This window comes from Meles meles, chromosome 3 (assembly GCF_922984935.1).
Source record: "Meles meles chromosome 3, mMelMel3.1 paternal haplotype, whole genome shotgun sequence".
NCBI lineage: Eukaryota > Metazoa > Chordata > Mammalia > Carnivora > Mustelidae > Meles > Meles meles.
This window is the reverse complement of record NC_060068.1, coordinates 38,705,677-38,731,383: the sequence shown is the minus strand read 5'-3', so window position 1 is coordinate 38,731,383 and position 25,707 is coordinate 38,705,677. Positions and strand designations below refer to the sequence as shown.

The 25,707-nt window shown below is 49.0% G+C and overlaps 1 protein-coding gene across 3 annotated transcripts in view; it reads left to right on the top strand.

Moving 5' to 3' along the window:
* Positions 1-5,120: 5,120 nt before the first annotated feature.
* The window catches only part of SEMA6A (semaphorin 6A), a 127,922-nt gene continuing 107,335 nt past the window's right edge, over positions 5,121-25,707 (top strand). For 2 of the 3 annotated variants that reach the window (XM_045999133.1, XM_045999132.1), the window contains exon 1: positions 5,122-5,819. The gene's annotated coding sequence lies outside the window, so the exon portion shown is untranslated. Of the gene's footprint in view, positions 5,820-25,707 lie in introns of all 3 variants that reach the window. The other variant, XM_045999131.1, reaches the window with a different exon arrangement.

The window sequence follows — 25,707 nt, the reverse complement described above, 5'->3', positions numbered from 1 at the left end:
TAACAGGAAAACTCTGAGTGTCCACTGGATTTACGGACACGGATGTTGTTGAGACCTTGGCAAAAGCCTGGCCACTGGAGTGCTGGGCACAGAAGCCAGATGGGAAGGAGTGAAGAGGACGGAACAGCAGTGGTGCTTGCCACCAATCCTTGGAAAGGAGAGAAGGGGAAGCCTGAAAGGTATGTAGGACCCAGGAAGGGCTTGTTTCTAAGACTAGAAGAAGAGACTCAAGCTTGGTTACCTGCCAATGGGGAGATACGGTGGAGGTGGAGAGAGAGCAAAGAATTTCTAAGTAGTATAAAGGATCAAACAGGTGGAGGGCCTGGCCTTAGGTTGGAAGAGAGGCATGACCTCCCCTGGACAAGGAGATACATAGGAAAGAATGAGTACAGGGGCAAAAATTTCCCATGTGACAGAATCTCGGTTTTCAGGGAAGTAGGAGGCACCAAGGTGAAAAGATCTGGCCAAGCGGAGACAATGAGAGCCTAACGAGAGAAAGGGAGGATGACAAGGAGGCAGTGTTCAACCAACTGAAGTTGGTAACTGAAATTGTGTTCTATCAGGCTTCAGGGGCCAGCGCGAAGGCAAAGTAGGCTGACAGCTATATCATTCAGAATTGGTTTTCAGTCAGATGGGAGTGACCAACAGTCTGGTTTTCAAGGAAGTGCAAGTGCTTGCTCACGAGACATTGTTATTATGAAGCTCTGCCGGATGGAGAAGCAAATGAAAGAAGGAAGGATGAACAGATGACTGGCTGGATGGACAGAAGAAGAGCTGACTGGCTGGCTGGCTAGAGGGATGGAGGGATGGAAGGATGGATGGACAAACAGCTGTTGGCTGGCTGGAGGGATGGAGGGATGGATGGATGGACAGACAGACAAACAGCTGGTTGGCTGGCTAGTTGGCTGGCTAGAGGGATGGAGAGATGGAGGGATGGACAGACGGACGGATGGACAGAGAGTGGAAGGACCCACAGCTTGCAGGCCTTCATTAAATCAGAGTGTGTACAGAGGGTATGCAAGTGATGAGAGGAAGCTGTGTCTGGAGAGTGGGATGTCGAATTAGTGATTTAAGAAATGGAGCCTTTTCAGATAATAAGGCCCAGCATGAAGCCCTGGAGTGGGGGGCAAAAGTAAGCAAGGGAAAAGCACAGTGTAGATGAGGGAGGCAAGAACCTGGGAAAAACAGAGGGTCAGCAGTCAGGTGGACGCTAACACTTCCATGAGTGGTGACAGGTGGTGGGACCCCTAGGGGGACATATCGCCTGGTGCTAAGTCTTTGGAAAATGGCACAAAATGAGGTCTGTGGATGACAAACAGCATCAATGTATTTGTAGAACACAGACTCCAAAACTCTAGGAGCTTTAGAGAGGAGAAAGGATCTGAGAAGCCAATGACCTCACTTCCCAACACTGCAATAAACGGCCAAGAGGGAAAAGGAAAGCCCCAGGAGTGCTCTAGAACACAGCCAGGATTCATCGTGATGGTGGTTCTCATCTCTGGCCACACACTGGTATCGCCAAGGGAGCTTGGAGAAGAATAACCATGTCCAGGTCCTGCCCCCAGCCTGGTAACTTCAGAATCTCTCAAGCCTGGGACCTGCGGCACTTAAAAGTTCACCAGAGGGGTGCCTGGGTGGCTCAGCAGGTTAAGCCTCTGCCTTCAGCTCAGGTCATGATCTCAGGGTCCTGGGATCAAGCCCCGCATTGGGCTCTCTGCTGGGGGGGTCGGGGGGAGGGGGCTACTTCCCCCTCTCTCTCTGCCTGCCTCTTGGCCTACTTGTGATCTCTGTCAAACAAACAAACAAACAAACAAAAACACATAAAAGTTCACCAGTAACTCTGACATGTAAATGGATTTTAAAATCACTGATTTAAGGCAAGGAATTGATGGAAATTTTGGAGAAAGTACTGCAGATCCAGAGGTTTATGACTGATACCTGTGTGAATGTACACATAGCACTCCCCAAGGCTCCCTCAGGAACTCATACCCACAAGAAGGTGAATGGTAGGCCTAGCAGACCCCTCTTCTCCCCAGTCCACTATGCCTTTTTGTCTTACAGCAGAGTTTCTGATCGAACAACAAGATGGGGTCTTTAAAAGGATCCGTATGAGTCTACCTTTTTAATGCTCCTCCACACTTTTCCCATGTGATGTGGGGGGTGGAGGGGAAAGCAGGTGGTGTCATCACAGGAACATTTATGGAAGAGTTGTGAGGGGTAGCTCCCAGCACGGACACAAAACAAGCCTCATCCTCCCCCCGCACCTCCACCTGACTGCTGGAAAACGTGCTGGTGGGACCAACGGGGAGGATGGGATGACAGCCACGCCACTTAACCTTGACAGAGGGGGGTGCACCAGGCCCTAGACTCAGACTCACGGTTTATACTCAGCCTCTCATTCAATCCACATGCTCCCTGGGAAGTGAGGACATGAGTCCCCCTTGAGAGAGGAGCTCACTGGGGCTTCTGAGAGGTTAAGTGACTTGCCCAAGGTCACCAGCTATTAAGTTATGTAAGCATCGTCCCCCTCCAGAGACCAAGTGGAGCCTGCTTCACTACATTTCATGCCATTTACCTACAAGCAGTCTAAATTTCCTTCCAGTTCTTACACTCTGGGACTCTTTAACCCCCACTGACTTTCTTTCCCTAAAGGGACAGGGTAGACTGTAGACTTCAAAGGCTTTGGAAAGGCAGCAGTTTTACTGAAAAGTTAAGGCAGGCTTCTGGTAGCCAGTCTGAGGTGCACAGAAGGGGAAATGATATCATGAGGTTTCATTGGGTAGCCTCCCTACAGGTGCTCCCCTGAGGGCTTTGGGAGCAACACAATAGCTGGCTTTTTCTTCCAGCTCCCAGAGCATCTCTCCGGTGGCTGGCAGGTGGAAATGTAATCTCCCCTTGTCAGGACAGATGGGCGCCTCACTGGATGGTGAAACTTTGGGATCTAGCAAATGCCAGGAAGATTCTGGGTGGTATTTCTTAGCCGTGTGAAAAGTGAACTCAAATTCTTTTCTTCTTGTATTCCATAATTTAAAATCAGGTAAATTTAATCTCTCCCTTCCTAGCTCAGCGTTACTGCAAATTAAACACGCAAGTATTAATAACTGAAATAATTTCCCTTTTAAAAACATATCCTGAAACTTCATGTGGGGCATTTCCAATATATCCATAAAGCAAACAAGACAGCTTAATTGTTTCTCCAAGGAAAGACGCTAAACCCGGAATTAATTTGGTTCAGCCTGTGAAACAATTCGTTTGCTCTGCCTAATTCTGCCAATTAAAGAACTTTTCCCAGACACAATTAGCATGTAAAGCGGCGACAGAGAGCGAAAAAGGGGCCTCAATGATCCCGGCGGGGTGGAGGTACTGGGCGAGAACCCCTTCCCCCACCCTCCCCCGGGGCCTCTTGGTCTCGACCCTGGGACTGAGGAAGCGCGTCGGGGGCGCACGGGCTGGCTCCAGAACCGGGTTCGCAATGGCCCAGCCGTCACCAGCCGAAATCGGGGCGTTAAACAGCGCAGTTGAGGATCAAGCCAGCCCGGGCCGCGAGGGCACTTCCCCCAATCCGGCCCGGATCCCAGAAAGACCTCGCGGGGCCGGCCGGCCCCCATCCGTACCACCGGAACGCGCAGCCGAGCCCGCCGGCCCCCCAAGCCATGTGCACGGTCCCGGAGCCCGCTCGCGTGCTGCGGGGGCTGCGCGCGCACCCAGGGCCGCGCCCCCCGCCACCCAGGATTTGTGGCTTTTGCTGGGGAAAGGTGGGGATAGCGGCCCCTGCTGGCAGCTCTGACGAACAGCAGAGAGACTGACTGCTCTCACCGTTCTCGCCACCCTTTCCAGGTGGTTTGTGGAATATATATATATAGTCGTGTTGTCGCATGTGTGTTTATTCTTCGTGATTCCTCGCGAGCAGATGTCTGTACGTAACTTGGGTTCCCCCGCAGAAAAGAGAACGTGGGCCCCGGCCCCAATTAGGGAACAAGTACCGTTTCTAATACATGCACTTTGCGGGCCCTCGGCCTAAGGGCACCCGAGACACTGGTCCTCCTCCCCATGTTTCTCTCGGATGGCCGCCCCCGCGACTGGTAAAACACGGCTTCGAGAACGGCTCGGCTGCCCAGCGTTACTTTCTGTAAAGGCTGTGGCTCCGGCCCGCACCGTCTGCGAAGCCCACGGGGTAGCCGGGCGTGCGGGCGCGGCGGGGGGCCGGGGGGGGGCGTGGGACACGGTGCGGCAGGACGCGGCGGCACCAGCCCGGAACTGCAGGGCGTTTGGGCGACTGCAAGTTCGCGCGGCGGAGGACGGCTGTGCTGCCCTGCTCCGTGCGGCCGTAACAATAGCGCCCGGTAAGAAGTTGCGATGTACTTCTCCCGCGAAGCGGCTGGATCCTCTCTGGGACTGTGTGCGTCCTACTGCTTAAGTTTACTGATTTCTGAGGACGGTCCGCACAGGTCCCAAGTCTGACAACAGAGTATGGCTGTTGTTAACCCCGTTCTTTGTACTACAATCTCCGCGCTTGCTTGAAATGCTTTATTAACATGTTCTTTGTGCGTTAACTAGTAACCGTGTTCATCTCCTCGAAGCGTGTTTTTAACCGCACGCACCGGCTTTTATCCAGTTCCTCTGGGTGCATCCAGCGTCCATCACTTCTGGGATCTACCTCTTGATACAGTAATCAGAATTAGAAAGGCCCATCGTTCACTTAACCTCCTCCTTTAAAACTTTTCCATTTAAGAAAATCGATGAACAGATCCTTTCTTGTAACTCGCTCCTGCACTACGTCTATTTTTATTTATTTTTCTCATTTGGCAGGGCTCAGCGATGCTGTCCGGGATTTCCATCCCCCCCCCCCCCCCCACGGCAACACGTACACACACTGGCTAGAGCAGATGCGGGGGTGGGGGGAACTGGGGCTGCGCTCCAGCCGGAGCCAACCCCACCGGGACCTCCACCCAAAGCGCGGCGTGGGCCGGGAGTCGTGGCGGAAGAAGCCTCGCGGGCCAGTCGGTGCAAGGCTCCACCTGCAGCCACACTGCGTAGGCTCTCCCTCTCTCCGCCACGCTCGCTCACATTCACACACAAACACCACAGCCCTCCTCTGGGTCGGAGGAGACGCCAGCCAAAGGAGGCGGGGTTGCAGGAGGAGAGTCCGCTCTGCGCAATCCAGTCCGGGACTTGGCTCCGCCCGGGAGCCGCGGCCTCTCCGGTGACAGAGGAGTAGCGAGCGGCACCCGGTGAGGCTGCAGCCAACTCCGCTCCCCGCGCACTCGGCTACCCAGGCGCTCGGGACGCAGCAGCGGCGCTTCTCCGCGGGGCCGACCGCCCGCGATGCCCGCTTAGAAGCAGCGGCAGCGGCCAGCATCGCCACGCCCGCGGCAGCGGCGCTCGCGGTCGCAGAGCGGGGCCACAGCGCGCCCCCTGCCCCAGCCCCCACCCCGCCCCCCACCCTGAAATGACTTGTTAATCCGCGCAGACACCACCGAAGGGACTCACCGGAGTGGAATCCAAGTGGAATTTGGATTTGGAGAAGAGTTTCTTGAACATTTACTCCTTCCTTGTTGGTTTTTTTCTTTCTTTTTTCCTCTCCCCTTCTGCGCCTGTCATTGGAGATGATCACGGCGCGTTTGCTTCCCAGAAAGTAGTCGCCGCGACTGTTACCCCCAAAGAGACAAGCACACATGTAGGAATGACAAAGGCTTGCAAAGGAGAGAGCGCAGCTTGCGGCCCGGAGAGATCTCCTCGATAATGGATTACTAAATGGGATACACGCTGTACCAGCCCGCTCCGAGCCCCGGCCGCCTGCACGTCGATGCACCGAAAAGGTACGGCAGGGGCGCCCCGGCGCGCCCCACCTCCCCGGCGGCTTGGCTCCAGGCATCGGGTCCCAGGGCCGCGGCCGGCACTCACTGTCGGCTTTGTGGTAGCTGCGTTTTATTTTGTCTGGTGTCTGCCTCCCGAGCGCTGTCCGGCCCTTGGGGAGCAGTGGTGAGCCCAGCCCGTCGCTCTTCTCCGCCCTGTGCCCGGGAGACCGCGGGGCTCCGCGTCGCGAGCTTCTCCACCCGCGCTGCGCACACGCCCGGCGCCGCCCGGGACCGCGACCGCGCGGTGCTGCTTGGCTGGGGAATGTGTGTGCAGGACCCGGGGCTCGTCCTCACTTTCGGGCCAGCAGGGAGCAGAGAGGCCCCGAGAAGGTGGGATCCTTAGAAGCGCCAGGTCCTGGTGCACAAGCTGGGGAAAGGGTTCTGCCCTCGAGGGCTGGAGGACGTTGGGTAGAAGAGCGCTGTTTTCGCCCAGCACCAGGTTTGGGTTCTGTGGTGGGAGAAGGGGTTCCGCAGAGACGGTGGGAAAGCGAAGAGAATCTTTTGTTGTCCGCTCGGGGTCTGGGCTGGGCTCTGTGGAGTGCGGGAAACTTGTAATGGCCCTGGTACCCGTGCGCCCTGCCACTTGGTGACATCCCGGCTTTCGCGGCCACTGGCACCAGGGGTTCCGGGCTTTGTTTGCTCGAACGAGTGCCCAGGAATGGTCTCCTCCCGGTGTGGCGCGGCGCCCCCCGCCCTGGGTCCTCTATCCCCCGCTGCAGCTCCCTTCTGGCCGGCGAGGACAGCATCTGTCGCGGCTGCGTCCCCCTCCAGCACAGAGCCCGCCTTGCTGCGCTCTCCCCCAAAATCTAAGAGGTCCCTCTAAAAGGAGTTGTCCCGGAGGGGGAAGGGTGGAAAGACTTGCAAAAGATGACCCAGTGCTTGCTACCCGGACGAGAGCTCTGTCCGGGCCACGGGGTCTGGATGTCCGAACTACTCGCTGGGTCCTAGAGAGCTGCCTGGAGGGCAGTGGGGCGCTGGGGAGCTAGCCCGACAGTGCCCACCCTCGCAGTACGACCCCGCTGGGGTGGCAAGTGTCTCTGCTCCAGATTCTCTTGCTTTTTTTTCTCAGCTCCCTACTGTGGTATATGCTGCAAAGCAGGATCCCGAGGTCCGCTCCCTCCTTCGGCGACCCGAGCCGTACAGGGGGAGCCAGGGAGCAGCCCCGAACTTGTGCGTTTCGGGAAAGGAAACAGGATTCCGCCGTCTTTCCCGTTCACTCGCCGCCTCGCCACCCCTCCGCCCAGAGCCGCCTCCTTTCCCAGCACGGGGTCACTCGACCCGGCGCTTCTGGAAAGTTTCTCTGAAAGCCAGGGGCGGCGGGCACGACAGGGCTGGGGCTCTGCCTGTGCAGCCCATGGGAAACCGAACCCGGAGGGAAGAGGGTGGGCCGCCCAGGATGCGTGGAGTTAGGTGCCGGTCCACAGCCAGTGGCTCCCCCATCCAGCAGTCAGCTGTGTTGGGGTCTCAGCGCCGCATTTGCTGGTCCAGTCGAGAAAGCGGTGGCGAGGCGGCAGGAAGGGAAGTTCAGGGGCAGGATTCGGGATGCTGGTGCGGCCAATGGACAGCTGCTGGCCCACGGGTGCGTGTGGAAACAGGCCGGGACTAGGTACCAATTCCTAGTGCCACATCCCCAGCCTCCCACCCTCACCCCCAGTGCCACGCGCATTTTTCCACACGGCGGGTTTCCAGCAAGGAATGGAACAGGGAGCCAGGTGTTCCTGGAGCGGGGGAGGAACTGCTGTCTTCACAGCCACGGAAAGAACTTCCAGCAGGGGCCTCAGGCCTGCATCCAGCGGGCAGCCCCAGTGGCCCTTGGAGTCTGTCGGTCCTTGGCAGCAAGGCGGCTGCTTTGAAAATGCGGTGGCAAGTCATGGCCACGGTGGGATTGCTCTCTGCTTACACTGGATGGAAATCAAGTTGCTACTTATTGACTGTGATCCATGAAAGGTTTAAAACATAGGCAAAGGCACACACACACACACACACACACACACACACACTCAGACGCTTACGCTTGTACGCACAACTTTCTCTGACTCAAATCTGAAAAGATGTTTAACCCAGTTGCAGCGTTTTGCCAGCAGGTCTCAAGAAAGCTATGTAATGCCCCCCAGCGCTGGTTTTTAAGTCTTTCCGGGGTAGGAAGGTCGAATGTCTTTGCCTTGTCTTTCTCTAATCCTGGTAATTGTCAGTCTTCCTTCAGACATACATCTCAGGTGTCAAATCCACTCTGATGGCAGGGGAAAGACTGCTGGTACCAGACACATGCATCCTTTATTTAGGCTTTTTCATGCGGAGGAAAGATGCCTGGGCTCAATTCTGAATGAAAATATAGTATTTTTGCACCTTATCCAAATGGCTACGACAGGTCAAGACTGCAAGCATTTCGTGTGTGTTTTTTTAATACCCTGTTTAGTCTGTATGGAGTTTTATGATTTATAGTAAGCTTTGATTAAACTACTCCAGGCCCCAAAGTTAATTATTAACCTAACCTTAAATACTGTGGCAGAACGGTGCCTCCACCTATTAACTTAAACTTATCTGTTAAAAGATAATTGCACTATTTGAATTTGGTTTACCCATGCTTGCTTATATGGTGACTTTTATTTGACTCTTGAGTAACCCCCACTCTGTACTATGATTCTGATTTTAAGATATTCTTGAATGAGGCACTTTGCAAACCAATCTGAAAGCAGAGAAGAATGGAGTATCAGGTTTAAAACCTCATTTCTGTGTTAGGTCTTTTTTCAGCTTGATAGAAAGCAAGCGCTCTATCTCCTGTGCGTGTGGTTTTTGTGTGGGGACAGTCTTCCCGAAGGGTTGTGTGTTGCAAGCCATCGCCCTGTAGAGATGGGCCCCAGTCTTCAAGAATGCATATGAAGCACATATGCAAATTCCAGCAGCCACCCAAGAATCATGGTCTCAGGAGCCATCTGCAGAATATACTTATTGGATAAAACATCTACATTTCAATAGGTTAAAAATTCCTAAGAACTGGAGTAGAAACCCAAGTAAATGTTGAATAGATGCATGGAAGAAAAAGGGCCACAGAATTCCTATTTCTCCACTTTGAGTGGACCGGTTGTCTTCCCTCCTACAGTGGCTTCAAGTGAGAGTGGTTCTTATCAAGTGGCAGTAAGTGCAGCTCTGTATTTACACACACAGTGACACACATACACAAACACACAGCCCTCGAGTTCTTTCCAAGTCTAGTGAATGCTTTTTCCCATCATTAAAAAAATATAGCATTTGCATCTTGAGTAGGCGGATAGCATTTCTTAGTATGTTGAATCAGAAGGGTAGCAAGAATTATAAGACTGTTATCTTCATTGAATAAAAATAAGCCACCCAAATTAAGAACTTGTATTAAATTCAAAATAAATACTCATGCTTTAAAAGCAAATGGGTAACTGCACTCCCATAGGAAATAGAAGGCAAATACTGTTTTGAACAAGGAGGTAAGGCAGATATTTTACTATGTGCGCATAGCGGTTCAGCTCTTTTCTGAACAGGACAAATGCGTGATCATGGGAGAAGTTTTTTAGAACTAGATTGCCAAAGGCGAATATATTCTCCTATCTTATTTGTTTGCAGAAAAGAATCACAGAACAAGCCAAACTAATTGCAAATGCTTTAATTAAGCATCTGCCGTTTGCAGCAGTATAAAGCCTGAGAGAGATTGCCTGCCTCTCCCTCTGCCTCCCCCGCCCCAGGTTTAGACAATTTATTGTCCTCCTCTCAGAGTGGGTGTTCCCGGGGTGTTCCCACTTCCAGAGGAAGGTGGAGCCTGGCAAAGTCCTGCCTGCTCAGCCTCCCGTATCAGTGTCCCCTACTCTTCTGAGGTTCCCTGGAGCCAAGCTGTCTCAGAGATGTTTCTATTCCAGAGTGAAGGCTTTTCTCATCAACTGAGCTATTCTCTGCTGGCAACCACACTGGTGGCCTCCTGGGGATGTGGTAAGGTAGGGGAGGGAGGGAGGCATTTAATCCCTCTGAAATGGGCAAGGAAGATGTCATACCGCACAAACCTCAAGGGGAGAGGGCTTACAGGAGACCTCTCAGCATGGGACCATTACAGTAGCACATATACACAAGGGTATCCTGCTCTGTGAAGCAGGTGAGTTCTTGCAAAACTTTCTGATTAGAGTAATTCCCATTACACGAAGGAAGAGTATCCTAGAAGTATCAGGACTCAATACAGAGTTTTCCGAGTAACCTCTTCAGCCCAGACCTCTCTCATGCGTCTCTCAACTAATACACCGCACAGGTTAGGTAGCTCTTCTTGGACCTAACAGGCGTGTCAAACAACACATTCAGAGCACCAATGCTGGACCTCTTTCCCCCAGTATGCTGTCTTACAATCTTCTCCATCTCGGTAAATGCATTGCCATCCCTGGAGCTGCTCACAGGTAGAAACTTAGAGTCATCCTTGACTCTTACTTCAGGCCCCCACCCACCCCAGCAGCAGATGCTGCTGCCCACCCCAACCCCCTTCCAAAGCATGTAGGCCTTCTCCAAACTCTTCCACCTCTGAGGCCCTCACACTGGCTGAGCCACCAGGCTATTGTACCAGCCTCCCAACTGGTCCCGCTGCTTTGCTCTTGGACCCCTATAGTCTATGCTCAACACAGCAGCCAAAGTGATCCCCACCCCCCAAATCAAGGCCTGGCTCAGATTCTTTCCCATCTTCGCCCAGCAGATGCCAAAGTCCAACGTATGGGCCTTCGCAGCCCTACGCCATCGGTGCTCCCTTGCCCACATCTCTCAAATCTCCCCCCGTCTTCGGGGTTACGTGACTGTGCCTGGCATGTGCTCTTCACCCTTGCCCTTCCCTGGCCTGGGATGATTCCTTCCCCAGATAGCTGTGTGCTTGGCTCCTCACACACTTGAGGTCTCTGTGCAAATGTCACTCTCACCATGAAGCCTTTTCTGATCACCTTATTTACTCCACCCTTTTACCCAAGACTTCCCAGCCCCCTGGCCTGCCTCAATGTTTTTCCCTTCTCACTTTCTGCCGCCTGCGAGACTGTACGTTGTTCCCGTTTATCTTGTCTTCCACTAGAACCTATGCCACGAGGAGCAACTTTTGCACGTGTTACTGCTTCATCTCCGGCACCTGTGCCTGGCACGCTAACGGCCCTTCCCAACAAGTATCTGTTCAGTCAATTAACTGATTCATCAATTAAAAAAGGGCGAATCTTTTTTACAAGCATCTCATCTTTCTCTCTTATCTGCTCTTGTTTCTCTATCTTACTTTTTTTTTTTAAAAGATTTTATTTACTTGAAAGAGACCAGGAGAGAGAGAGCAACCACGAGTAGGGGGCAGAAGCCAAGGGAGACGGAGCGGGGAGCCTGATGCGGTACTCGATCCCAGCCCCCAGGATCATGACCTGAACCAAAGGCAGATGATTAACTGACTGAGCCACCCAAGCGCCCCTTGTTTCTCTATCTTAAGTTTTTTTTTTTTTTAATATTTTATTTATTTATTTGACAGAGAGAGGTCACAGTAGGCAGAGAGGCAGGCAGAGAGAGAGGGAGAAACAGGCTCCCCACTGAGCAGAGAGCCCGATGTGGGGCTCGATCCCAGGACCCTGAGATCATGACCCGAGCCAAAGGCAGAGGCTTAAACCGCTGAGCCACCCAGGTGCCCCATCTATCTTAAGTTTTCATCCAATGAAACACTTCTCCGTGTTGGCGGGGAGACACACTGTCTTCCATGTACGCAGGCGATCTGTCTCGTGCACCATCAGTGGAGCATTCACTGCGGGTTGTTTTCCCAGCCTTGCTGATGGATTGGAGCCTGCTCATGCCCACACTCTCACCCAGTTCCTTCCTGTGGCGGAGAGCACACATCTGCGGGACACCTGGTTGAAGCTGGAGGGATTCTGAGTTAGGTAAAAGCAACGTGCCAAGAAACAGAGCTAGGAAGACAGCCAGCACTGATGGGGCTTGAGCTTTTGACCTTGGCCTCGTTTGTTCTGCTTTCTAACCACTGGCCACAGAACTGCTGTGCTTTTTGGGAGTTTGCTGATGGTCCTTTTTAAAATGCACCTTTCTGGCAGGAGAGGACAACATGTTTATGAACCCACATTTCTGCCCTGTACTATGGTCACTGTAGTTGAAGATCCTGTACTTGGATGTCCTGAGTTCCAGACTCTACTATCTTGGACGAGTCATTTAACCTCTCTGAGGCTGCATTATTTTCAACAAAATCTGTGCATAGTAAACCTGTGTGTTCCACCTTGTAGGACCGCTGGGAGAATAAAAGGAAGTCACAGACAGAGAAGATATTTGATACACAAATACAGAAGGTATTTGGTAAAATAGGGAATGCACTCTGAAGACCTGGGACAATATGATGCCAGTTCCTTTCTCCCCACCCCAGATCCTGGGCCTAGCAGAGATCTTGCTTCATTGTTTTCTAAATCATAAAAGAGAGATTATATTCCGTGGATGTCACATTTTCATATAAACCACATTATGAAATTAAATAAGATCCTCAAATTCACTGGAAATTCAGTCTTCACAGAGCATGGAGAGCAGCAACCCTGTCCATTAGAAAGGCCAACTGCCTCAAGCAACAATGGCTTTCAGTGTGACCACTAAAGAGGGCAAGGTCGCGGGCGTGGCACTCAGCCAGGCATTGGAAAAAGTAAGGGCATTGTTTTTGCTGAGGTGGGTCCTAAAACAATTCATGTCACTGTAAGCATTAATGTGGGACAGAAGTGTCAGGGTGAACCAGGGGAAGGAGGAGAGGAGTTTGGGTCCTTGCCACATAATAGGGGCGAATTCACTAAGATTTGGCGACATCGTGTTTACAAGTGTGGAGGGATGGTCAGGGGAAGGCAGTGGGCAGCAAAAGGGACAATGCAGAGACCACACTTCTTAGGCAGACTCAACACACTGGGATTCACATCCCTTTTTTTTGGCCAATTATAAATAGCGTGACTTTGAGCCAGTTACTTCTTTGCCTCAGTTTTCATCCGTAAGATGCTAGTAGGATGCTAATGTGGCTGTTGGGAAGAGTAAATATGGTAACATCTGTAAAATTCATAGCCCAAGGCATGGCACATGATACTCGCTCATGAAACATTAGGTGTTATTTTTATTTGGGTGACAAAAGTCCGGGAGAGTGCCCTGGTGGGGAGAGTAGAAACGGTAACGGTCAGAGAGGGTACAAAGGAAGCCATCTCGGGACCAGAAATGAACATTCCCACTGTGGGTTGGCCCTGGTGACGGGGGTTTTCAGCTGGGAAGCCTGTGGACAAATCACTGGCATGGGAAGAGGAGCCGTGATCCTTTGCCTGACTTTGGATGTTGACATCTCACACCCAGAATATGGAAGAAAAGACATTATACCAATAAAACCACTGTGGGCAGCACAAGACTTTATATTAGATAAGAGCCTAAAGGATGAAGGAAAAAAAGGACTGCCTTCACTTCAAACATCTTAAAATAAAATACACAGTCTGCACGCACTTGAGAATCTGAGAGCAGCCCGTCGTGTTGGTTCAGGGTCGAGATGAACTGACCCCAAGGGCCCTACCTGTCACAGGAGAGAAGCTTGTTGTCTGACTGCTCCAGGAGGCTGTGGCTGGGACTTCTGCCTGAGGGCCGTCGTCGTGGCCTTCCGTCCACATGCAGTCACTCTTCCCTGGCCAAGCCTGAAATCAGTTTGGGAGAGCAGTGAGTCTCCACGCAGAAGCAAAACACTAACCTTCCCCACCAAATGTAGCAAAGAGTTAGTTGGCTGACCCCAAGAGAGCTGGTATTTACTCTCCTGACTGGTATCCTGTCCTATTACCTGACATCGGACTCAAATGATAGTCATCCAAGTTCTTATCAGTGAGAAGAATCTCACTTCTAAAAGGCACAGCAGAAGGGGCAATAAATTGGTATGATCACCACAATTCCCTGACAGACTCCTCCTTGCACCCAGAGGGAACAAGACTCCCTCCCTGGCCTAGAATTACAGTTATTTTCACCCAGGAGAAAAAAAAGAAATGTCTCTTAAACTTTCTAAGTGGAAAGAGGATGTCAAGAGAGTGAAATAAATCCACAATTAACATGCCCCAAAGGCTGAAGGGCAAGGTTTTCCTAGCAGCAAGTGTGCTGACTGTGGCTCTGAAAATATTGTTAGGCAGGTATTTCCACGTACAGCCCATGGACCTGAGGCTTTCAGTGAACACAACTCGGCACTTTCTGGTGGTTTCCAACTAACCTATCATTGCCATCTGTGGAAAGTTTAATCCAAAGAATCCACGCCAATTAAAAAAAATTGAGCAGAATCTCTAAAATGATGCTCTTTCACCTCTCTCTCATTCCTTCTGTCCTCCTCCATGTTTAAAACCAAGTCTTGGCCACGATTTGATGGGAAGCACTTCTAGAACACAACAGGATCTGACACTGAACACCGTGAAAACATGCCCCCCCCCCCGGGAAAACCAACATTTTAGGAACTAGGACGAAATAAAGAAGGTACTAATTACAGTTGGATGTTCGATAAGACTTTTAGAGACAAGCTTTCTTTGACGCATCCATTCTTCTTTCCTTTTTCCTATTCCGAGTCTTTCTTTAAGGAGAGGATTCAACCTTTTCATGAATGTTGCAAGGACTCTGTGCTTCCCCACCCCTCCCCCAGACTCCTACTGTCCTTGAACGAGGAAACTGAGAGAATACTGATTGAACTGATGAATGGAAACGTTCCTTTCCTGAAAATGGAATGCTTTATGAAAAACTGCATTACACACACACACACACACAATCCAACAACTCTCTCTCCTCCTTTTTACCCTGGAGAACCACGGACTCCATTCACGTATCTTGGTGTTTGAACGCATTTGTTCTTGGGCCTCAAATACCCAGGTGGAAAACCAGTCTAGGAAGCCTTTCGTTATTCCAGAAACATGAGCATCTGAGTTACTAAGAACATTCTCATCTCTGCAGGGCGAGCGATAAATAGAAACCAAATTGTTTCTCGCGCTCCAAACCGGAGTCTATGTAGCAGAATGGCAGTTGGGTGGATTCTGACAAGGAGAATACGTGTAAATGGTCCGCAAGATGGATTCTGGGCTAATTCTTCTCGCGTCATGAATGATGGCCCTAGCTAGACACTGTCACTGGGATCTTCATCTATTAATCATGGAGGCTGCTTTCTTATTCGGTTGCCATAGTTTCAGTGCCTCAGATAGTGTTGGGGTGTCTGGGGAAAGGTTTGAGGTAGATGGGGGCTTGCAAGCCTGGCAGTTACTTTGGCGCCGGTGGGGCTCTGAAAGCACCAAAAAAACTGCCTCGCGTGTAAGTCAGGGTTGGATTAAAAAAGGCAACTTCTGAGTGTCTCCCTGGACCTTGTTATGTGCACGTCCAGCTGATATTTACTCCAGGATCTGCCTCTTGCTCAGTCCTGCTGGTAAAAAAATAAATAAATAAATAAGTAAATAAATAAATTACTGTCCAGGGACTGATGTCACTTCCATCTTTCCACCAGAAAGCGAAAGGGTGCGAGCTCTTCATTAAGGCTCCTCAAAAGTGTAGAGGTAAATGAGGGCATTCATGGCTTCGCTCACAATTTCAGGTTCGTAATTCGGCTTCAGTTCTGCGGATGGCTAAATAAACAGAATGACCTCAGGAGAGCTGGCCGTGTTGTGCTCTGGTACGGCAGTGGAAACATTCTGGGCTTTGCTTCAGGTTTAACCTCTATTATTTTTTTTAGGGTTGGCGCCCATTACTAACGACCATTTCACCGCATTTCGCGACAGTGGCCCCGGGACGGGGGCTGGGGGTGGGGGCTCCTGCTTTCTTAGCTCTTGGGTATGGGAGCATTTCTTTCCTTTCTGTACTCAGTATCATTGGCCGTTTTGCCTTTAGGTTTGCGACTTCAGGGTTGATCAGGAAAAGCTGTCTGGTTGTGTACATCCACTGGGCTACCGAGTCAAGGAAAGGCGGGCAGGAGTAAGTTGCTGCAAGATGGAGAGACACACACTCTGTGATTTATGTGCTTCGTGGGTGATGTAGAACACAGCTTTTCTTTGTTAGGTACATTTGGCCTCGTGTAACAGATACTGGTACACTTCTTAATGCTTTAGTTCCCATTTCTCAAGTGGACTTTCAAGGACTCCTACCAGTCCAAGCCAAGCCATTTCATTCCTTTGTAGATTAAAACATAAAATAAAACCACCCCACACTTGAAGCAAACAGCCCTGAATTCAGGACATGCAAGGCATCAAATACAAAGCCAGGCAGATGCACAGGAAGGAAACCTTGAATTCACTACAAAGGGGTCTCATCTAGAAAATTAGTCACTTTTTTTTTCCTTACTAGAAAATGACTGGGTTTTATTGCAGGGTGAGCTTCAAAGCAGCCGTTTTTAATTCCCCAGATCCAGCCTGCCGAAATTTTTTGTAAGATCAACAAGCATTTTTAATGCACGTGCCTATTATATTGGCCCCTCCCCCACGCAACCACACTAAATGACTGATTTTAGAGGCCAATAATTTCAAGTAAATTAAAAGGATAACATGGCCTTAATTGCTACTGGCTTCACCAGGCTTCTGGGCACCGGAATTCCTTGAGGAGAAACACTTTTAAGTGTCACAGCAGTTTCTGATCATGTGGTCTGGTTTACCCATAGGCTGCAATTACTGTACCCACCCCCCCAGCCTTTCTCCCCTGCTCCCTCCCCATATCTCTGGGAAGCTAAGGAAACATGCATTTGTAAATTCAGTATGATGGACCTCTGATTATTTTGGCAGGGTAGAAAATAGGTGTTGCTCATTTTACAGTATTCTCCTAGGTGAGTTGGTTTTTTGTTTTGGGGGGTTTTTTAAAAAGGCAAAGGCATGGGGAGGACATTGCCACTAATAGTTCAGATCAGAAGCTTTTTTTCGTTGGAGGAAGAGTTTCGGTGAATTCAACTGGCTGGCCTCTCGGCAATAACAAGATTATCATTACTCTTTGGTATCCGGGCAGACAAAGTATTGCGCACGTAGCCTAAAGAAAAGTAAGCAATACTTTTGTATGAACGTCGGTCAGATACAATGTGGACTTTAATTAACCTTAATTAATGATTTCTGATTACAGATTTTCTTTTGTGCCTCCAAGACACCAACACCTTGGAGGCTGTATTTTGGTGGAACACTTCCAGACAGCAGTGACTTGAACATGCTTCCTATTATCTTGCTCTGCAAACCATATTAGATTCTTATGTGAAGAATGTGATTCTGCATCATTTGCAAAATGGTCAAAGGAAGAAGTATCACTTGAGGGACAATTGAAATTTATTACTTGATACAGAGCACTTTTAATCTTTGGGGGAACCATTTTTCATTTTAAAGGAATTTACTTATCAAAACTGATAGTTACTGGCACTTAGGGGGACCCAAGGCCCTTCCTTCCCAAGACTGAATGGGACTTTGAATTCTTTCAAATGAAAGAACTGGGGGTGGTGGACCAAGTGGGATTTCCTTTGCCCTAAAGTACCCGTTACCATGTGCTAAATGTAATGACCGGGGAATACTGTAAGCACGGGAGAGAAATAGGTCTTACTTTTGGTTAAAAGTACTTTTCCCTGTGTCATGAGTTCTACAACAGATACCAAGAAGCTGAATTTATCAAGTTAATGCACTACTTAATGTTCAACTTTTAACTAGAGGGTCTAATATAAAAGATATCATATATATTGATTAGATATATTATAAGTTTCTTATTAATTTTCTGTGTGAGAAATCATTCTATAGTTTATATAAAATTCTAATAGCACATGGCCCATCTAGTTGGGCATAATTTGTGCTTATGAATTATAAATGCTTAACTTTCATAATTAATCTTACCAATCTATAAGCATTATAATGAGAAATTACCTAAGTTAAATTGATCTGTCATTTTGCTCTACTGTGTTCTAGGGTAGTGATTATCTAAGATAATTTTAAAGATGGTTGTCCTGTTCCATGCAATATGGCTTTACTTTTAGTGGAAGTAAAGTCTACCCAAAGATCTCGGGCTTGCCCAGCCAAGGGGAGATGCTGATGGTATCAAAAGTAGAAAGAACAGAGTAAGTTTCCTGTGTAGCCAAGAAAAAAGGTAACAAACATCGACTGGATACTTTTCTCTTTAAAGGGATGTACAGAGTACAGGGAAAGGTTTTCTATTCAAAAGTCAACTTTTATCTACAAGGTGTTTCCTCTCATTTGTGGTGAGGGGAAGTTCACCATATTGAACATGCTGATTAATTAATTCTCGTGGGATATCTTGGAGGGTGGAGCTTTCATTCCCATATTTTGTCATGTCCAGAACATAAGACCTGTTAATATTGCCCAAACACATCCGTTCCCGAGAAGAAAAGGACAACATAATTGCCTTTGCTGGTAGGAAACAGCCACATCCAGTTCCCCAGCAGCTCCTACAACTGCCAGGTGTGCAAGAGAAGGCTTTGAAATGTTGTGAATAGCTTGACATTATCACAGTGTTATTGAAATGCAAATTCTTCTGAGCAGAACTTGAAAAGGTTTTAAATGTAGAACTAGGACAGTATCTCTTCTTGCTTGTTGTCCACCCTACCTAGTGGTGGTAACTCCAAGTGCTTCTTCTATTGAAAGTAATCATAACGCATTTGCATATTTCATCGTTTCTCACTGCCTGTGTTTCAAGTGAAGACACACTTTGCCCAGGTGGTACCTTTTCGGGGAGAGGATGGACTGGCTTCCAGCAACAAAGTGTAAACATGGGACTTGTTCAGCCTAGGAAGGCTATCACATTCCGAAATCAGGCTAGCTGATAACCATCAGCATCACCAGTAAATAAGAGTTATTATGAATAAAAAAGACCTTACTTACAAGGATATCTTTCAAGGTGCGTTTATAAACATTGCCTCACTGGACATCATTACAAACTGGGTTAGGCAGGGCAGGGATTGTGATGCCAATTTAAAGATGAGATAGCCGAGGTTCAAAGAGGTCAAATTATTTGCCTGAGTACACCTCCAGAGAGGGAAGGGCTTGGAACGGGGTACCCAACCTTCTGAGTCCGAGTTTTGGACACCTCCACTCCTCTGCACGTTTTTCTCAATACATAAACAATTCTGAAAAATGATTACAGCCTCCCAAGCACAGACGCCATCACATTCTGCCTGTTACGCAGGTTTAACAAAGACAAAGAACAAGTTCAGACGTAGCATTCCAAGGGGTGCCTGGGTGGCTCAGTCGTTAAGCATCTGCCTTGGTTCAGGTCATGATCCCAGGGTCCTGGGATGGGGCCCCACGTCAGGCTCCCTGCTTAGCGGGGAGCCTGCTTCTCCCTCCCCTTCTGCTCGTTCTCTCTCTCAAATAAAAAAATAACAATAATGATAATTTTTTTTAAAAAGAAGTAGCTTTCCGAGGACACCAAGTGTGGTGTCAGTGCAACTGGGCCCCAAGTTCCTGCTTCTCAGTGGAACGCCATTTCAGGACACTGTCCCCAGAGGCTCTTAGGGGCTAGAGTGGTCCTCTGAAAGGAGATGAACTGAAAAATGGAGGCTGTTTGAGGATGTTTTTGATGGGGCTTCTGGTCCTGTTTTACAGAAGGGCCACAAATAAACAGCAACCGTGGTACAGGGAGGATCCTGAGGGGCAGAAAGTTGAACAAGATACTCCAGCAGGAGTATCCTCCCGGGCCCGTAGCTCATCAAACAGACGCAGGCTTCTATCAAGGAGTACACAGACTGTCTAGGTCAACGTGGATGGATCTTCCCTCCAACAAAGGTCATTTTATTCTCTGGTCCCTGCTACCAGGTCTACTGAAGGCAGCAGAGTACAGAGGTGGCACTTACTCTAGGCAAGCTCGGGGTGCTGCAGAGACACCGTGATGACCTAGTTCACAACGCATGGATAAGAGAGGCTGCACAGGTGGCCCCCGTCTGCCAAGCAAGGGAGATAACATGAAAAATCATTGTGGTGTAAAGTCCGACAGTTCTCCACCCCTACAGCAGAGTGTGTTTGCTAAGCTGAGGTCCTGAGCTGAGGATGCTAAGAAGGGCAGGAAGGGGCGCTCTGTCTGGCTGGGAGGCGAGGCAGGACTTTGTGAAGGAGGAGGCACCTGAGTTGCGTGAAGGAGATTTCAGGAGGTGGGAAGGAGGGGAGGAAGAGCCATGGGTCTGGGGACGAGCAGGAGCAAAGGCCCAAGGCAGGGAAATGGAGGACTGGGTTCCCGAGCAGCAAGGGGGTCTTCCTGGCGACTGGGGATGTGGCATGGAAGCCCGAGGACAGAAGGAGATTGGGAGCTCCCTGTGGAAGGCTCTCCCTAGCTCAGGAGGGGGACCCGGAGCTGCAGGTTTTTGAAGCTTTTGGGCAAGAAGATGACGTCATCAGATGTGTGTCTGAGAAACATAAGTCTGCTAGCACTGGGAGCAGAAAAAAGGAAACAGAATCAGAGTGTGTTGGCAAGATACAGCCGTCCGGACCTGGCGACCAGCTGAATGTGTGGGGTAAGGAAGGAGGAGGAGGAAAAATGGCTCCTCACTGTCCTACTGGGGGAACTGAGAGGATAGTGGGGGGCCAGCGGAACTCAGGTTTATACACCAGAGAGTACACATTTCACAGCCAACATACCCTGTATTTAAACGACATTTAGTAGGCCAGACACCAAAGCCTAGCCCTACTGTGCTCACACCCAGCTCTGCAAAGGGAGTGCTGAAGAGGCTGAAATTCAGAGCATTTCAACTGTCCCATTTGGTCTGGCGGCTGGGGTCTCTTTCTTCCCCGTTAGGGAGGTTAATACCAACACAGGAGGTGGGTGATCAGAGGACAACCAAAGCACCGCCCGGCGCATCTATAAAAATGGGTTACACAGCGCTGGAAAGGTGAGTGCCGATGGTGGGCGCATGGGAGATCAGATACCAAGCCCCCTGCTCCTGTCCCGTTCATTCTGAACAATTTTACTTCATTCTGAACAATTGTTCATTCTGAACAATTTTACTTGGAGCTCTGAAGTCAGACTCACATGGTTGGTCCTTTCCTTCCCACCCCGCTCTGTGCTGGGGCATATGTGTTTACCTCTTCGGCTCCCTTGTACAATGTTACAGATGACATCATTCACAAAACACAAATAACACCTAAATTGTGTTGCTTATTTAATAACACAGTGTTCGCAGACCGCAAGGCCTTATCTGCTGCACTGTGCTAAAATTGGACACTGCTTACAGAGTGGAAGAAAAAAATGCATCTAATAAGATTTCACTTGGGAAGAAATAAACCTTCATTACATCAGTGACTGAGGTATCCTGGGTTTTACTTCATGGTTTCAACCTCTAGATAAGGGTCAGTATAGCAGAGCTGTCCGGCAGACTCCCCTGATGCCCTTAAGAGTTGAGAAGAACTAATGTTAATGCTATGAAAAAGAATCCAAAAAGATGGAAGATTCTATATTTACCCTTCACATCACATTCTTTCAGGGGTTTCTAAATACAACTCATAATGGGAAAGTTTTGGTCTGTGTTTTAAGAAGAGGTTGAAGAACAGAAGGGAAACAAAACCGGCTGGGTCTCATCAGGCGGCTCTAAAAAATTGAGGGAGTTTCCAGAAGGGAGACAAGTTTCGTACGGTTGCTTTCAGGTCTCATTTTTTTAAAGGTCGACTCAAATGCAACGTTAAGGAGAAATTTCATTATGTGGGGGCCCCCATATATGAGTTTGTCTCCGAGCGCTGAGAGACTGAACCATGGATTATTTACCTATTGGTGTGTGCCCAATCATTGTTTTGGTGTCCTGCGACTTGTTTCCAACTTGTAGGCTGCCCTCTAGTGTTACTTCATCTCAACACAACCACTTTTGTTCAGCGCCCGTGAAAGGGGAAAGAACATAACACAGATTCCCACCAGCTGGTCTGCAGTGAACCCGACCCCGCTAGACACTGCCTCTAACTACAGGGTCAAGAAGCTGAGGCTGCGCAGGTTTCATACATCGTGAACAAATCTGAAGGTGCCCATCACCAAGGCTCTTGATGGCACACAGGACAACAGTGTCCAGAACCACACGCCCTGATGACGTGCACACTGAAGTCGAGCTCCCGAATATGAAGTCAAGCACTGAACAAGACGTGTGAGGACGTTACCGGTTTCACGTATATGTTGTGTGTTTGTGTGCACAAAAGAGCGACAGATGATAAACTAGGGCTAAATACGTCTAAAAGGCCTTCCGCGATAAGTTTAACTAAAAATTACTACAGTCAAGAAAAAACTTTGAGCCACCATTGGGTGGGAGATGCTCGACTCGATGGCCTCCAAGGCTCCGGCATGATTAGCCCTCGGGGAAGAGTTCTCAACCGTCCATACGCTCCCCTGCTCCAAACCTTCAAAGACTCCATTCCAGCACTCTGTAGTTTTTTCTCTGAAGATAGAAGGCGAAATGTACGCACTACAGCCTCAACTGTGGCATGAAGTACTTTCTGACAGTAGTGCCAACTCTGCTCTTTCTGGGATGTCAGAATAAGCATACTCCAGACTCAACAGTAAGTGGAGAGAGTGGATTTCCCACTCGGTGGCCATCTCAGCGGGTTCTCAGCAGGCTCCGAAGGTAACGTGGTAAGGTTCCAAGAACATCCAGCTCATAGCAGCAGAATGACTGACATGAATTCAATAAAAATGGTTACTGATGACCATGAGGGTCTCTCTACCATTTTAGTACTCCCTTCAGGAAGAACAAGACCACAGGAGGGCTAGACACACAAAGAGTGGAGCTGAGGGTCAACATTCCCCTTGGGATTTGACTTCTTGTCTTCTGAAGGGCTGACAAGAGAGAGTAGTTAAAAGTATGAGCTCTTGGACTTTCCGATTCTCCTGGCTGAGATCTTGGGGAAGTTACCAAGCTTTTTGTGCCTCATCTTCCTCATCTGTAAAATGGGAATACTAAGAGCGCCTATCTCATAAAGCCATTCTCATGACTAAATGAGACTGTAGGTACCAGAACGATATTTGGTACATAATAAGCAATCAATAAAAATGAGCCTATTATAATTTGACAACAGGTTCTCTTACTAGAATTGACTAAATTCAGTGTTTTGTGTCACCAGCAGAGTATGGTTCTTGGCATATAAATTAAAACTGAAAAGACAAGATGATGACAAGATGATAGCATCCAGAAGGGTCTTTCTGCCTGCTTCTGTCTCTGTCTCTCTGCTCTTTTGTACATCATGGCATGATTCATAATAACTGACTGAATCATCACTCCTTATTTTATTTAGGAAATATTCAGTGCATACCTACTATGTGGATCAAGCTATATTACAGACTGGATCCTACTGGTTATTTCCAAAATATTAAATATGGAGTTAGGTGAGGTGACCAGATTTTGTTCCATTTTAATCTGCCTTTGTGGGGTCTGGTGCTCTGGTAGGAGCCTGACTTTATCAGGCTTCTGCCACATGCCCCAAGCTACAACTTTCTTGTCTTCTGGAAATAGAGGATGTACAAATTCCCAGAGAATAATACCTAAGATTTTATCACTGAGTTTCTGTATGCAATATTTTGATTGTAGTTAATATATTTAAAATCACAAAATTCAGGTTTCTGTTAATTTAGTATCTGACTCAGAACCAATGTATACATACGAAAAGGTCATTTTCTACAATATGACTTGGAGTATTGGCACTGCCCACTTGTACCAAGAAATTGAAAACGTCACAGTGGTTCTCTGGCTGTAAACCCTTGTTTTTCAGAAAACCTGGTAGCTGAACCACAAAACAGCAAAGTGGGTGGACTGCAAAGTAAATCCCTAGTCCAACCAGCCTTCCCCCCTACTTCCTGCGGTGTAACGGCAAGGCAGAGAAGAAGCTGGGTGATCTCGGAAGAAAAACCAGGGTCACACTGCTCATTAGCTCTCGAGTAAACACAAGTTAATTCTGGCTTTATCCATCCCGAGTATTTACCGCGATGGGCAAAGCCGTATATACAAAAATCAGGAAGCTGCGTGCCAGGAGTTGGGGAATATGCTAACAAGTCAGAGCTCAGAGACTGGGTGCATCCGGAGTTGGAGAATAGGGATTGGTGCCCCGCCTCCCCGGTGGCCAGGAGGTTTGTGTTCGTTTGGTTTCCATCCAAACCCAGGACCATCTGACAGCTGTTTGGTGTTCCTTGTGAAATGGACTTGGGCCCTGGCCAGATGCGAGTGGACAGATGTTCCCAACACAAAACCTTCACCAAAATAGGCGCTAATTGGCACCTTCCTAATGATGTGAACAAATGAGGCAGGAGTGGGCGGGATGTGCCCATGACCACTTCCCCAGCCTGGCCTGCCTGCCTCTCCCACTTACGGGGGAAGGCCTGGTGGGAAACGGCTTTCTCCATCCTCGGGGGTTTGGGGATCCCCGGGCTCCTGGACATAAAACCTCTCCAAAAGGGATATTTCATTGTCTGTTCTGTGTCTATGTATGCTTGTTAGGGACGTGCTTAACGGATGAAATTTTTTGAGAAGGTGGCCAAATCGAGGGTCCTTTGCCTTTTGCCCGCCTCTCCTTTCGAGGCAAGTCTTAAAATGCAAGATTTTCTCCATGAATTTGGTTTCGATGTGGTAATTCTTGGACAGATAGTTTCTACACAGAAATAATTATATGTTGCCTTCATGTGAACCTCAAGCAGAATGTTAACTTCATCTCATACCTTTGATTGTAACTGTAATGACTGCAATGTGATTTTGCCCAAAGATTTTGGTTCAAATGGAGTTTTGAAAAACCTAAATCAGTTTAAAGGGAGGATTTCAGGGGCAAACTGGTTTGACAATGACCCATTCATAATTAGGTGGACTTGCCCCCACATGTACAGGCTACAGTTTACTGTCTTTGATTTCAACAGTTCAACTGTCGGAGTGCCCGGAGCACTTTTTTGAGTAGGAATTACTCTCCTCTCTTTTTTTCCTGTTTTGCAAGCTGGGAGCAAACTTTTAACTCCTAGCTTCTTCCTACCAGAATCTGTTACCAGCTAGAGACTGACAAAAAAACTGTTTTCTGAGGCGGAATGTAGTCTTACTGCAGGTGGTTTAGAACATTTGACGGAGGCCGCTGTTCACTATTTGCTTTCCGGGGACTCCTATCATACGTACGTGGATTAGGACATAGAACAGAGACCCTCCCAAGCTCTGCAGCCCCCACTCACACTCACTAATGCCTCCGTGGCCCCACGCCTTTCCAGAGAGAAAGAGCTAAGGAAGACCCATCGTCCGCCCAGATCTTTCTCAAACACAACCTATACTACACTAACCCAGCAAAAGAGGGCGGACACATTCTACTCGTCACATCTGCAGTGACTTCTGTCCCAAACGTTCGACTTGGCTGAAGCGTGTTGAGCATCTGACGGAATCGCACTGTAATCTTCCCCTCGGCTGAAAGTCTCTGGCTCTCCCCTGCCCCAACATCTTACTCTCAGGGTTTCTCTGGGCCAGTAATAACACTCCCTCCTTCCCATTCTCTAGCGTGGCTCCTGCTTCTCTGAATGAAAGGCAGCTCCCACTGAAGGAGCTAGAATATGCCCGGCAACCAGTGCTGGGCCCTATTGAGCCCATTGTTTGCTCTCAGCACTGTGGAGCCAAATCTCGTTTTATAGCACAGTGTGTTCTAGGAATTGCACTTTGTCAGTACAACAGACCCTCTCTAATGCTTTCCTATTTTCCCCGTTGGCCGCTGTCACGGGCAGCGCCACACAGTCCTGCGGAAGGCCATTAGAATTCGCTGCTCTCCAAGGCTGTGCTCTCCTCCATTCGCAAGGGCCCACAAGGCATCGGTGCCATAGTCCACAGACACTAAGGACACCAAGCGTGATCAGCCAAAGCGGTCCAAGTGAGGGCGGGTCTGAGATTTCGTACCTTCAAGGGGCGGAACCTGGGGGTTCAGAGATG